This window comes from Pongo pygmaeus, chromosome 5, assembly GCF_028885625.2.
Source record: "Pongo pygmaeus isolate AG05252 chromosome 5, NHGRI_mPonPyg2-v2.0_pri, whole genome shotgun sequence".
Classification (NCBI taxonomy): domain Eukaryota; kingdom Metazoa; phylum Chordata; class Mammalia; order Primates; family Hominidae; genus Pongo; species Pongo pygmaeus.
The window spans coordinates 31,436,794-31,450,602 of NC_072378.2; the positions used below are offsets into that span (position 1 = coordinate 31,436,794).

A 13,809-nucleotide genomic window follows, 5' to 3' on the forward strand; every position below is an offset into this window, starting at 1 on the left:
GAATTTTGTCAAAGGCCTTTTCTGCATCTATTGAGATAATCATGTGGTTTTTGTCTTTGGTTCTGTTTATATGCTGGATTACATTTATTGATTTGCATATATTGAACCAGCCTTGCATCCCAGGGATGAAGCCCACTTGATCATGGTGGATAAGCTTTTTGATGTGCTGCTGGATTCGGTTTGCCAGTATTTTATTGAGGATTTTTGCATCAATGTTCATCAAGGATATTGGTCTAAAATTCTCTTTTTTTGGTTGAGTCTCTGCCCAGCTTTGGTATCAGGATGATGCTGGCTTCATAAAATGAGTTAGGGAGGATTCCCTCTTTTTCTATTGATTGGAATAGTTTCAGAAGGAATGGTACCAATTCCTCCTTGTACCTCTGGTACAATTTGGCTGTGAATCCATCTGATCCTGGACTCTTTTTGGTTGGTAAGCTGTTGATTATTGCCACAATTTCAGAGCCTGTTATTGGTCTATTCAGAGATTCAACTTCTTCCTGGTTTAGTCTTCGGAGGGTGTATGTGTGGAGGAATTTATCCATTTCTTCTAGATTTTCTAGATTATTTGCGTAGAGGTGTTTATAGTATTCTCTGATAGTAGTTTGTATTTCTGTGGGATTGGTGGTGATATCCCCTTTATCATTTTTTATTGCGTCTATTTGATTCTTCTCTCTTTTCTTCTTTATTAGTCTTGCTAGTGGTCTATCAATTTTGTTGATCCTTTCAAAAAACCAGCTCCTGGATTCATTAATTTTTTGAAGGGTTTTTTGTGTCTCTATTTCCTTCAGTTCTGCTCTGATTTTAGTTATTTCTTGCCTTCTGCTAGCTTTTGAACGTGTTTGCTCTTGCTTTTCTAGTTCTTTTAATTGTGATGTTAGGGTGTCAATTTTGGATCTTTCCTGCTTTCTTGTGGGCATTTAGTGCTATAAATTTCCCTCTACACACTGCTTTGAATGTGTCCCAGAGATTCTGGTATGTTGTGTCTTTGTTCTCGTTGGTTTCAAAGAACATCTTTATTTCTGCCTTCATTTCGTTATGTACCCAGTAGTCATTCAGGAGCAGGTTGTTCAGTTTCCATGTAGTTGAGCAGTTTTGAGTGAGTTTCTTAATCCTGAGTTCTAGTTTGATTGCTCTGTGGTCTGAGAGACAGTTTGTTATAATTTCTATTCTTTTACATTTGCTGAGGAGAACTTTACTTCCAACTATGTGGTCAATTTTGGAATCGGTGTGGTGTGGTGCTGAAGAAAATATATATTCTGTTGATTTGGGGTGGAGAGTTCTGTAGATGTCTATTAGGTCCACTTGGTGCAGAGCTGAGTTCAATTCCTGGGTATCCTTGTTAACTTTCTGTCTTGTTGATCTGTCTAATGTTGACAGTGGGGTGTTAAAGTCTCCCATTATTATTGTGTGGGAGTCTAAGTCTCTTTGTAGGTCACTCAGGACTTGCTTTATGAATCTGGGTGCTCCTGTATTGGGTGCATATATATTTAGGATAGTCAGCTCTTCTTGTTGGATTGATCCCTTTACCATTGTGTAATGGCCTTCTTTGTCTCTTTTGATCTTTGTTGGTTTAAAGTCTGTTTTATCAGACACTAGGATTGCAATCCCTGCCTTTTTTTGTTTTCCATTTGCTTGGTAGATCTTCCTCCATCCTTTTATTTTGAGCCTATATGTGTCTCTGCACGTGAGATGGGTTTCCTGAATACAGCACACTGATGGGTCTTGAGTCTTTATCCAATTTGCCAGTCTGTGTCTTTTAATTGGAGCATTTAGTCCATTTACATTTAAAGTTAATATTGTTATGTGTGAATCTGATCCTGTCATTATGATGTTAGCTGGTTATTTTGCTCGTTAGTTGATGCAGTTTCTTCCTAGCCTTGATGGTCTTTACAATTTGGCATGATTTTGCAGTAGCTGGTACCGGTTGTTCCTTTCCATGTTTAGTGCTTCCTTCAGGAGCTCTTTTAGGGCAGGCCTGGTGGTGACAAAATCTCTCAGCATTTGCTTGTCTGTAAAGTATTTTATTTCTCCTTCACTTATGAAGCTTACTTTGGCTGGATATGAAATTCTTGGTTGAAAATTCTTTTCTTTAAGAATGTTGAATATTGGCCCCCACGCTCTTCTGGCTTGTAGAGTTTCTGCCGAGAGATCCACTGTTAGTCTGATGGGCTTCCTTTTGTGGGTAACCCGACCTTTCTCTCTGGCTGCCCTTAACATTTTTTCCTTCATTTCAACTTTGGTGAATCTGACAGTTATGTGTCTTGGAGTTGCTCTTCTCGAGGAGTATCTTTGTGATGTTCTCTGTATTTCCTGAATCTGAATATTGGCCTGCCTTGCTAGATTGGGGAAATTCTCCTGGATAATATCCTGAAGAGTGTTTTCCAACTTGGTTCCATTCTCCCTGTCACTTTCAGGTACACCAATCAGACGTAGATTTGGTCTTTTCACATAGTCCCATATTTCTTGGAGGCTTTGTTCGTTTCTTTTTATTCTTTTTTCTCTAAACTTCCCTTCTCGCTTCATTTCATTCATTTCATCTTCCATCACTGATACCCTTTCTTCCAGTTGATCGCATCGGCTCCTGAGGCTTCTGCATTCTTCACGTAGTTCTCGAGCTTTGGCTTTCAGCTCCATCAGCTCCTTTAAGCAGTTCTCTGTATTGGTTATTCTAGTTATACATTCGTCTAAATTTTTTTTCAAAGTTTTTAACTTCTTTGCCTTTGGTTTGAATTTCCTCCTGTAGCTCGGAGTAGTTTGATCATCTGAAGCCTTCTTCTCTCAACTCGTCAAAGTCATTCTCCATCCAGCTTTGTTCCATTGCTGGTGAGGAACTGCGTTCCTTTGGAGGAGGAGAGGCGCTCTGCTTTTTAGAGTTTCCAGTTTTTCTGCTCTGTTTTTTCCCCATCTTTGTGGTTTATCTACTTTTGGTCTTTGATGATGGTGATGTACAGATGGGTTTTTGGTGTGGATGTCCTTTCTGTTTGTTAGTTTTCCTTCTAACAGACAGGACCCTCAGCTGCAGGTCTGTTGGAGTTTGCTAGAGGTTCACTCCATACCCTGTTTGCCTGGGTCTCAGCAGCGGTGGCTGCAGAGCAGCAGATTTTCATGAACCGCGAATGCTGCTGTCTGATCGTTCCTCTGGAAGTTTTGTCTCAGAGGAGTACCCGGCCATGTAAGGTGTCAATCTGCCCCTACTGGGGGGTGCCTCCCAGTTAGGCTGCTCGGGGGTCAGGGGTCAGGGACCCACTTGAGGAGGTAGTCTGCCCGTTCTCAGATCTCCAGCTGCGTGCTGGGAGAACCACCGCTCTCTTCAAAGCTGTCAGACAGGGACATTTAAGTCTGCAGAGGTTACTGCTGTCTTTTTGTTTGTCTGTGCCCTGCCCCCAGAGGTGGAGCCTACAGAGGCAGGCAGGCCTTCTTGAGCTGTGGTGGGCCCCACCCAGTTCGAGCTTCCTGGCAGCTTTGTTTACCTAAGCATGCCTGGGCAATGGTGGGCGCCCCTCCCCCAGCCTTGCTGCCGCCTTGTAGTTTGATCTCAGACTGCTGTGCTAGCAATCAGCGAGAGTCCGTGGGCGTAGGACCCTCCACGCCAGGTGTGGGATATTATCTCCTGGTGTGCAGTTTTTTAAGCCCGTCGGAAAAGCACAGTATTAGGGTGGGAGTGACCTAATTTTCCAGGTGCCGTCTGTCACCCGTTTCTTTGACTAGGAAAGGGAACTCCCTGACCCCTTGGGCTTCCCGAGTGAGGCAATGCCTCACCCTGCTTTGGCTCACTCACGGTGCACTGCACCCACTGTCCTGTGCCCACTGTCTAGCACTCCCTAGTGAGATGAACCCAGTACCTCAGATGGAAATGCAGAAATCACCCGTCTTCTGCGTCGCTCACGCTGGGAGCTGTAGACCAGAGCTGTTCCTTTTCGGCCATCTTGGCTTGCCTCCTCCTAGGCTTGATTTCTTTCTCACTTGTACTTGTTTGATGGTGCTGTACTGTGTTCTTCCATCAAGAGAAAGAACCTCATATTCGTTTTTTCTTTTATTGTGTTGTTAATTGCCATTGCTGTTCAATGGCTAAATCTGTTAATTCATGATGGGTTGCAAAAGAGTTATTATAGTCTCAGTCTCTCATTCCTTCCTCATTTATTATTTGAATAATTTCTAAGTAAGAGATTCACCCCCTCTACGTTTGTTTACTACTAGAAACTTGGTTTTTGAGAGAATAAGCCAAACATCTACTCACCTATGACCAAGCAATAGCACTGTTAGTTATTGACCAATAGAAATGCATGTATGTGTATACCAAAATATATGAAAATATTATTCATAGCAGCATGATTTGTAAAATCTGGATACAACACAATTGTCTATCAACAGTGAAGGGACAAAAAATGTGAGCTATTTATAGAGTGGAGCATTGGACAGCCATGGGAGTGAATAGGCTATGACCACACACAGCGAGATCATGAGACCCAGAGGCATGATGGTGACTGTATAATGCCATTCAACTATACCTGGCAGAACTCATCTGTGTTAGAAATCAAGAGTGGCTACTCTAGGGTAGGAGAGGGTGGTTTATGACTGTGTAAGATCCAGAGGTGTTTCCAGGAGGCTGTGATTGGTGTACTTTGATGTGGGTGTTATTTACCTGAGTGTTCACTATGTGAAACTCCACTGCCCATTTGTGGATTGTCCTCCTTTCCCCATGCATGTTGTCCTTTACTCAAATATACTTTGCTGATGTTTTGAAGCAATTCTATCTACGCTAAGAAGAATCACTCCTGCAGCACATCCTTGGAAATGCTGGATTGAAAAAATTAGTGCAATTATTTTTAATTCCAGGAAATAAATACATATAAAGAGGAAAATCTACAACAAAAGCAGTAGGCTTGGGAGATGACACCAGAACAGCTTTGGAAATGGCTCTCGAGCCAAGAACTAGGAATCAAACCCGAACAAGCCCATGGGAGGTGGGGGGTGTGAAATGATGCCCAGTAGTGCATGAATGAACAAGTCATGGGCAGTGGCTCATGGCTTGGCTGGCCAGTCACAAACTTGGGGAAAATAGAGTTGGAAAATTGGGAGGTAGAGGAGAGAGGTACGCATAGACCTCTTGCTATAGGCCGAGTGTGTGACGATAGTGGTTGTGTGTGGATGCCCACCAGAGGGTCTTTAAGGGGATGGGGCTCCCTGTAATCAGGTGGGAGAGATGGCTTGATGCATGGTGCCACTCAGCCACACAGGGCTTGCTCATGGAGCCCCTGCACAAAGTGGCTGTGGTGGCTGGGATGGACACTGCAAGGGCACAGCAATTGAGTCACCACTCACCAAGGTTGACTTGGCAGCTGCCACTGATGAGGGCCCAGCCCACCAAAAGCAGCTGTTTCTTTGGACGGATAAATAAAACAGGCAATGGTAATTAAGAATAAAATAACAGGCCGAGCATGGTGGTTCATGCCTGTAATCCCAGCACTTTGGGAGGCCAAGGTGGGTGGATCACCTGAGGTTGGGAGTTCGAGACCAGCCTGATCAACATGGAGAAACCCTGTCTCTACTAAAAATACAAAATTAGCTGGGCGTGGTGGCACATGCCTGTAATCCCAGCTACTGGGGAGGCTGAGGCAGGAGAATTGCTTGAACCAGGGAGGCGGAGGCTGCGGTGAGCTGAGATCGTGCCATTGCACTCCAGCCTGGGCAACAAGAGCGAAACTCTGTCTCAAGAAAAAAAAAAAAAGGAATTAAAAAAACATTATGATAGATAAATATGCCACTAAAGATATAGTAGACGTTTAAATAATTTTGAGACTATGAACAAGATTATGTCAATTGGAAGAACTTACTACAAGTAAAGAAGTTAAAATGTTTGTAAAACTTTATTTCCCTTCGAGCATATCCAGACTGTTTTACAGATAAGTTCTACCAAAACTTCAAAGAAGGTTACTGAACTTATACATAATATTCAAGAGAATGAGGAAACATAGAGAAAACCAGTAAACTCATTATCATTTATACATAAATAACATTGATTCTAAAGCCAGCTAGGGAATACATAAGAGAAAAGCATGATAGGATAACCACTTCTAAGCAATTAGATGTAAAAATGCTGAGAAAAATAGTAGTAGACTGTGTCCACCAATGAGCTATAAACAAATTAAATATCTTGCCCAGGTTATTCATCCCCAGAATACAAGAGTATTTAAACTTTAAATCTGTAATGCATTTTACCACTTAATTAAAGAATGAAAAATAGAGATAATCACATTTTATTAGATGCAGAAATTACTGCAGATGAAATTCAACAATCCATCTCACCCACATTTCTTCAGTTATCTCCACTTCTAAGAACTTGTGATCAGCACTCGCTGTGGCAGCACATATATTAAAATAGGGACAATACAGAGAAGATCAGCATGGTCCCTGCACAAGACATGCAAATTCATGAAGCATTCTATATTTTTAAACTCTCAATAAACTAGGTATTGAAGGAACATACCCCAAAATAATAAAAGTCATCTATGACAAACTCACAACCAGTATCATACTGAATGGGCAAAAGCTGGAAGCATTCCCCTGTAACACCAGCACAAGGCAAGGATGCCCTCTCTCACCACTCCTATTCAACATAGTATTGGAAGTTCTGGCCAGGACAATCAGGTAAGAGAAAGAAAGGATAATCAAGTAGGAAGAGAGGAAGTCAAATTGTCTTTGTTTGCAAATGACATGATCCTATATCTAGAAAACCCCATTGTTTCAGCTGAAAGCTTCTTAAGCTGATAAGCAACTTCAGTAAAGTCTCAGGATACAAAATCAATGTGCAGAAGTCATAAGCATTCCTATACACCAACAATAGACAAGCAGAGAGTCAAATTGTGAATAAGCTCCTATTCACAATTGCTACAAACAGAATAAGATGCCTAGGAATACAGCTCACAAGGGAATTGAAGGACCTCTTCAAGGAGAACTGCAAACCAGTGCTCAAGTAAATCAGAGAGAACACAAACAAATGAAAAAACACTCTATGCTCATGGATAGAATCAATATCGTGAAAATGGCCATACTGCCCAAAGTAATTTATAGATTCAATGCTATTCTCATTAAACTACCATTGACACTTTTCACAGAATTAGAAGAAGCTATTTTAAAATTCATATGGAACCAAAAAGAGCTTGTATAGCCAGGATAATCCTAAGCAAAAAGAACAAAGCTGGAGGCACAAGGCTACTTGACTTCAAACTATACTACAAGGCTACAGTAACCAAAACAGCATGGTACTGGTACAAAAACAGACACATAGACCAATGGAATAGAATAGAGAACTCAGAAATAAGACCACACATCTACAACTAGGAGACTTCAGTGACCACACACAATAAAGAATACAGTCTATACAAAAATAGTTTAGAAAATGTAACTTTCAGAGTTACTGCATTATAATATTAAAAATGTCTACTTTTCAACTTCAGAAAACGTGAGTGACTCGTTCACACGAAAAGCAATGGAAAGAAATTGTTCCTGAAGAAGGCCAAGCACTGGACTGATTTACTAGACAAAGACTTTAAATCAGCTGTCTTAAACATAGTCAAAAAGCTAAAAAATAACTAAAGAAAATCAGGAGAGCTATGTTTCACTAAATAGCAGAAATCAATAAATAATTGTGAAAAGGAAGCAAATGGAAATTCTGGAGCCGAAATGTACAGGAAGCAAAATGGAAAATTCACTGGAGGGCTTCAAGAGCCGATTTTACCATGCAGAATGAAGAATCAGTAAATGCAAACATAGGCCAATTGAAATTACCCATTTGAGTAGCAGAAGGGAAAAAGTATGCAGAAAAATGAACAGAAGAGATCTGAGAGACAACATCAAGTATATGCATTTTGGGAGTCCCCAAAAGAGAGAAGAAAGAAGGGGGGAGAAAGAGTATTTGAAGAAATAATGACCCCAAACTTCTGAAATTTTATTAAAAACAGGAATCTGGGTATCCAACACACTGAAACATTTAAAATAGCAGTAATTCAAAGATGTCCACACTGAGAGACATTATAATGAAACTGTCAAAAGTTAAAGACAAACAGAGCACCTTGAAAACAAGAGAAGGGACTCATCAAGTACAAGAATCCTCCATAAGATTAACCACCAAGTATTCTTCAGAAACCGTGGAGTTCAGAAGACATTGGCATGACAAACTTAAAGTTCAGAAAGAAAAAAAAAGCCTGTCAACTGACAGTTGTATATTTGGCAGAGCTCTCCATCAGAAATAATGGAGAAATTCAGACATGCACAGGTAAATAAAAGCTGATGGCATTTGTCTCTAGTAAACCTATTCTACAATTAATGCTAAAAGGAGTGCTTCACAGTGAAATAAAAGGACATTAGGTAGCATCTTGAAGTCATATGAAGCAAAGAAGTACACAGCTAAGAGTAAATTCATAGGTAAATAGAAAAGCAAGTATTTTTGGGGAGTGGTAATTTGTAACTCCTCTTTTGTTTTCTCCATTTAATTTAAAAGAAAATGCCCATCAACTGATGAATGGATAAACAACATATAGTCTATTCTGCAACGGAATATTATTTGACCATAAAAGGAATAATGTACTGATACATGCTACAACTTGGATGAACCTTGAAAACATGTCAAATGAAAGAAGCCAGTCACAAAAGGCCATATATTGTATGACTCCATTTTAATAAAATATTCAGAAGAAGAAAATCTAGAGAGACAGAAACTGGGTTAATGGCGCCAGGGGCTGGTGGCAGGGGAGAGTGGAAGGTGACTGCTTAACCAGTACAGAGTTTCCTTCTAGGGTGGTGAAAATGCTCTGGAACTTGTTAGTGATGATGGCTGCATAACGTTGTGCACCTACTAAATGTTATTGCATTGTACACTTAAATGGTTATAATGGCAAATTTTGTGTTTACGTGTATTTTATCACAACTAAAAAGAGGCTGGCAAATATATTCCCAGTTTACTTGGGAATTTGCCCATCTGTCTTTTCCCCTCAGGATTTCATCCCCTATTCAGAGCTCACCCTTGCTCTTCTGCAAGTAGAAAGCCTCCTTTCAGAACACGGTCCAAGATCAGCCAGGTCCAAGCCCCAAAATGACTTTCTGTCTTGGATCCAAATGGTCAGATGCAACTCTGGGACTAACTTCAGGGGAAGTTAGGAGATTATCCGAATAAGATGATTCACTGGGAGAAAGAATGTTTGGCTTTAACGTTAGGGAAGTTATGTTTGCATTTCTAAAAAGGATCCTGCTTACCAGTGAATATATGGTTTTTGTCTGTGCAGCATGGAGTTCTCAACAGAGGAATGAAAGACAACCTTAGGAACATGATACACCTCATGGGTAGCTGACTGACCCACCCATCTGCCACCCCCAGCTGAAGGAAGCAGCTAGACTCTACCCTTCACCCATCCTTCAGTTGTATTCCACTGGACATGGACCCTCTACAAGTGTGGACATTCCTGGATCTCAGTTGCTCTTCCTGCTGTTGAGGAGTCTCCACTGGTGTGTCTCATGCCTAGATGGGCTCTGCAGGAGGCTGAGTGTCTCCCAGTTCTCAAGGCTGATATTCAGTGAACCCAGACCAAGCCTCAAAGTACACAGGGACTCAGATTTTCATATACGAAATGGAAGAATCCATCTCCCTCTTTCAGGTGTAGTGGTAATTATATATATACATATATAGACACACACATTTATACACGAACACATACATGACAATCCGTAATCTATATATTGATGGTGTTCTTAGTGTTGCCTTTATTGCTCAGCTGAACTCTATAACCAAAAATTAGATCATGGATTGTGAAGGAAGAACTCATTTCTTTTCTCTGGTGGAGCACTCAGTAAGCATTTCTGCCCTTTGGGTTCAAATGAGAAAGTAGCTTTAACCTGAGGCAGAAAGAACATTGTGACTATTATTATTATTATAATAGAGATAAGGTCTTGCTGTGTTGCCCAGGCTGGAGTGCAGTGACTATTCACAGCCGTGATCATAGTGGACTACATCCTTGAACTTCTGGGCTCTATCAATGTTCCTGCCTCAGCCTCCTGAGTAGCTGGGACTACAGGTGCATGCCACCATGTCTGGCCTCTTTTCATTGTTATTTTACTTCAAATGCTTTATTTTGAATGTTAAAACATGCTTTTATATTGGAAAAGTGAAACCCTATTTGATCACAGAAGACTTTAAAATGCACAGACAGAAACATCACCTAGGCCTTTCTTTAAAAAATCACTGCTATTATATTGTTGAAACTTTGTAGACTGCAGTGCAAATGGTGGTCCCTGGAGCTGTCTTGTGCAGTGGTGCTGATTTTCATTTTGTTATTTTCTCTCTCTATATATTTATATATGCTGTCATTTTACAAAGTTGCATTCATATGTTAAGGGTTATCTTGGATGTTGCTTTTTGAATGTATTATTATACAAGTTGTTTTCCATGTTATAAACTTTACATAAAGTTTATACACTTTTTACAAGCCGCATCCCACTTCAGATAAGAAGATGTAACCAACTTCTTTTGGATCCATCTGCTTTCATTTTGTCTTGTTGTAAATAATGTTTTGACAAGCATCTTTATATAGAGAGATTCTTCTATGTTTGGAATTGTAGAAAATTCATAGGCTACTCAAATGATAAATATTAGGACACAGACTTTTAAACATTTTTAATTATTTTCATCACATTGCCACATTGCTTCTCTAAATCATCTTACTGACATATTCCACCACACCCTTCAGGACAGGCTAGGACTCAAGGCTATTTACGGATCTGGAATCACAGAGGGATGTTGGGGGTAAATAAACATTGAGTGGAATCACAGAGTCTTGAGGGCAACTACCTCAAAGAAGACCATTACCGTTTCGTTACGGAAAAGTGGATTAACTTTGCCAAATGTTGTTGAACATAACTGACAAATAATTTTTAGAGGAATTTAGGAGTTCAGTGTCTTTAGCTTCATCAGGAACTGCCCAGATGTCCCCATTCTGATTTTCAGGATCCCATGTATTCCCAATCAATGCCCTCACTTAAATAACAGATATTCTTTGAGTTTGGGATTTGTTTTGTGTTGTAATTTAGCTACCCGCAGAATGAGACCCTGCGTTTCTTTTTCAGAAATTTCAGCCCTGCAGCTACAGGAGATTAGGATTTCATTCAAAGGAAACAGAAACTTTTAGGTGATTTATGTGGCTCATGAGCTAGAAGTTTGCAGCCTGAGTTCTTCTTTTTTTTTCCCCATTTGTCCAGCACAATTGGCAAAAATCAGCCAATCATCTTATACTTGCTAGTTTAACAAAGTCTTCTAAGGTCTCAAATACATGGCCACCCAGATCTTATAAGTATTTGATTAGGTCTATCCAATGGTCATATTCTGAGTATTCACACACTCTGTACTACTGGAAATAGAGTCATTTGTGCCTTTAAATCCAAATAGATTAGAGAAACAATTCAAGAAACCGCCCCCCACCACCAAATTCAGTAAACTCATTCTTAAAATTCTGTTCCAGTGTCCCTGTGCCCCAGTAAGCTGGGCTGGGCATGGTCTGAAGCCTGGTGGGCCAAGGACAGCTGGCTCAGCTGGGGTGCACTATGCACTGGTGGGTCAGCAGCCCACAATGGTGCTGGGTTTATGGGCACCAAGCCCATTTGGGAGTTGCACACACTGAGTTGGCTCCAGTGGCCCCCAGGCTTCTAAGGGACACTGTCCTCCTGCTAGTGCAAAGCTAAGCTGTGGGGAGCAGCATGCCTATGCATGCTGCCTGACAAACTGCAGCCCCAGCCCTTGCCATAGACACCCTGGCCTGCACCCTAGTGCTTTGCATGGCTGTGGCCATTCAGGCACTACTTCAGATCCCCTAGGACTGGAAGCAGTGTGTCTGGGGGAGACCAGCAGGATGTCTATGGAAGGCTGCTTCATGCTACAAGGGCAGAGTTAAGTCTTTGGGACAGAGACTGGTTGGCAAAGTTGAAAATGTTGCCCCAGGCCCTTTTGGGGATTGTTTACCAGCACCTGGTTTGAGTGTTGTCTGGCAGGAGCCCAGGCTCTGAGAGCTGATCTTCCTTCACTCAAGGCCTGCTGCAGCCTCTCGCTGAGGTCTCGAAACCAGCAGGAGCAGTTGTTCTTTGGCATCGGGGACACCGCAGGGCTGAGCTGCTCTCTGCCTGGATGGAAGTGGTCCCATGGGGCCCACTGTCTGGGTCAAGGATGGTGCAGAGCTGGTGTCCTCAAAATGCATCCTGGTGGAGCCCCAGCAGCTTCAGGTGCTGACTGCCTCTCACGAGGACCCTGGGAGCCTAACCTGCAGCGACTCACCCAACATGAGCAGTGCCACTCAGTGTGCACATGACAGATGCTCCATCCTCAGGAGATGACAAAGACGGGGAGGACAAGGCTGAAGACACAGGTGCATCATCTCCTACTCACCTCATCTGTCACATTAGAAACCTGTCCTCGGCTCATGCACTAATCCACCTTTGGGTGGCCACAGGCTCCAGCTTACTACAAAGGCCATGTGTACTCTGTGTAACCGACACACCCCAGCTTCTTCCCACCTCCAGTCATCTCACTGTATCTGGAATGATGCCAGCAGTGAGGGTCTGAGCCCTTGAGCAGACTGTCTCAGCTCAAATTCCAGCTCCACTACTTACTGCTGTGTGACCTTGACCAAGTCACTTAACCTCTCTGTGCTTCACCAGCTTCCAGTGTAAATGTGTGTGTTCACATATGCCAAGTAACCAGAAAGATGCCTGGCACACGACAACACCCACCACAGAAGTCGTAGCTGTGATTATTGCCTCATTAAAACAGTGGAGATGTCACCAATCAGGGCTAGAGACAATCTGGAAAATCCTGACCAGCTGCTGGTTTCAGGTGGGGAATCCTGTAGGACCAGCAGGCACACAGTTGCCTCAGTGCAGCTGGCACAGGGCACTGCCAGCCCAGAGAAACTCAGAGCTCAGAACACTCTGGGCTCTGAAGTCCGAGTTGCTGGGGCTCAACTGTGGTGTCAGTCACAGAGTGTGGATCTGTCTCTATGGAGTCTCCCAGGCTCAAAGTCTTCCCTCAACTCCGGAAATGCAAACCAACACTGACCTCACGGAGAGGTTCTGAAGGTTAAGGAGGAGACATGTGAAAAGTGCCTGGTGGACACCAGGGATGCCAGTGTGGCTGGGGGACAGTGGTGAGGCATAGTGGAGGGGCAGGTGCCCCCTCCTCATTATGTTTCTCCCAGGCCCTGTGAGGACAGGTGGAGGCTCTCTCCAGGCTCTCACCCAGCCCCACCCCGGCATGTCTCCAGGTTCCTCTCAGCCCTGGTTACCATCAGCCCTGCAGTCAATCCCTGAGCTGGGAAGGGGCCCTTGAATCCACCCTGTCCTGTGTCACAGTGTCGTCCACTTGGGCTCAAATTGCCTCTAGGCCACTTGGCAGCCAAGGGATGGGGCGACGTTTTGTACCTTCTGCAGCACAGCTTCACCTTCAAGTGCGGGTGATGACAGTGTCACACAGAGCAAATGTTACTGCCCATCCTCATTGACCATAATTTTCCAGTTTTCCAACCCTCAGTGAGCAAGGAAGAGCATGGCTTCCACCAGAGGGCATGAGATCAGCAGTCACAGGGGCAACCAACAGGCAAAGACACCTGAAAATAGACCCCGCAGGGAAGCACAAGTATTCACTGAGGGTGGGAACCCCATGGATCTGGTGGTCTTCAAGCACATCAGAGAGATTGCCATGAGGAGCAACTTAGCCAGAGAGACTTATTTGCTCTTCAAAAAGCATAAAATTATGTAACATAATACTTTAAAAAT

General features: G+C 42.7%; 1 non-coding gene across 1 annotated transcript; it reads left to right on the plus strand.

The window, feature by feature from the left end:
* Positions 1 to 6,349: 6,349 nt before the first annotated feature.
* LOC134739798 (U6 spliceosomal RNA) lies at positions 6,350 to 6,452 on the plus strand. Its single transcript, XR_010126844.1, has one exon. It is a non-coding gene; the product is annotated as a U6 spliceosomal RNA (small nuclear RNA).
* Positions 6,453 to 13,809: the final 7,357 nt, after the last annotated feature.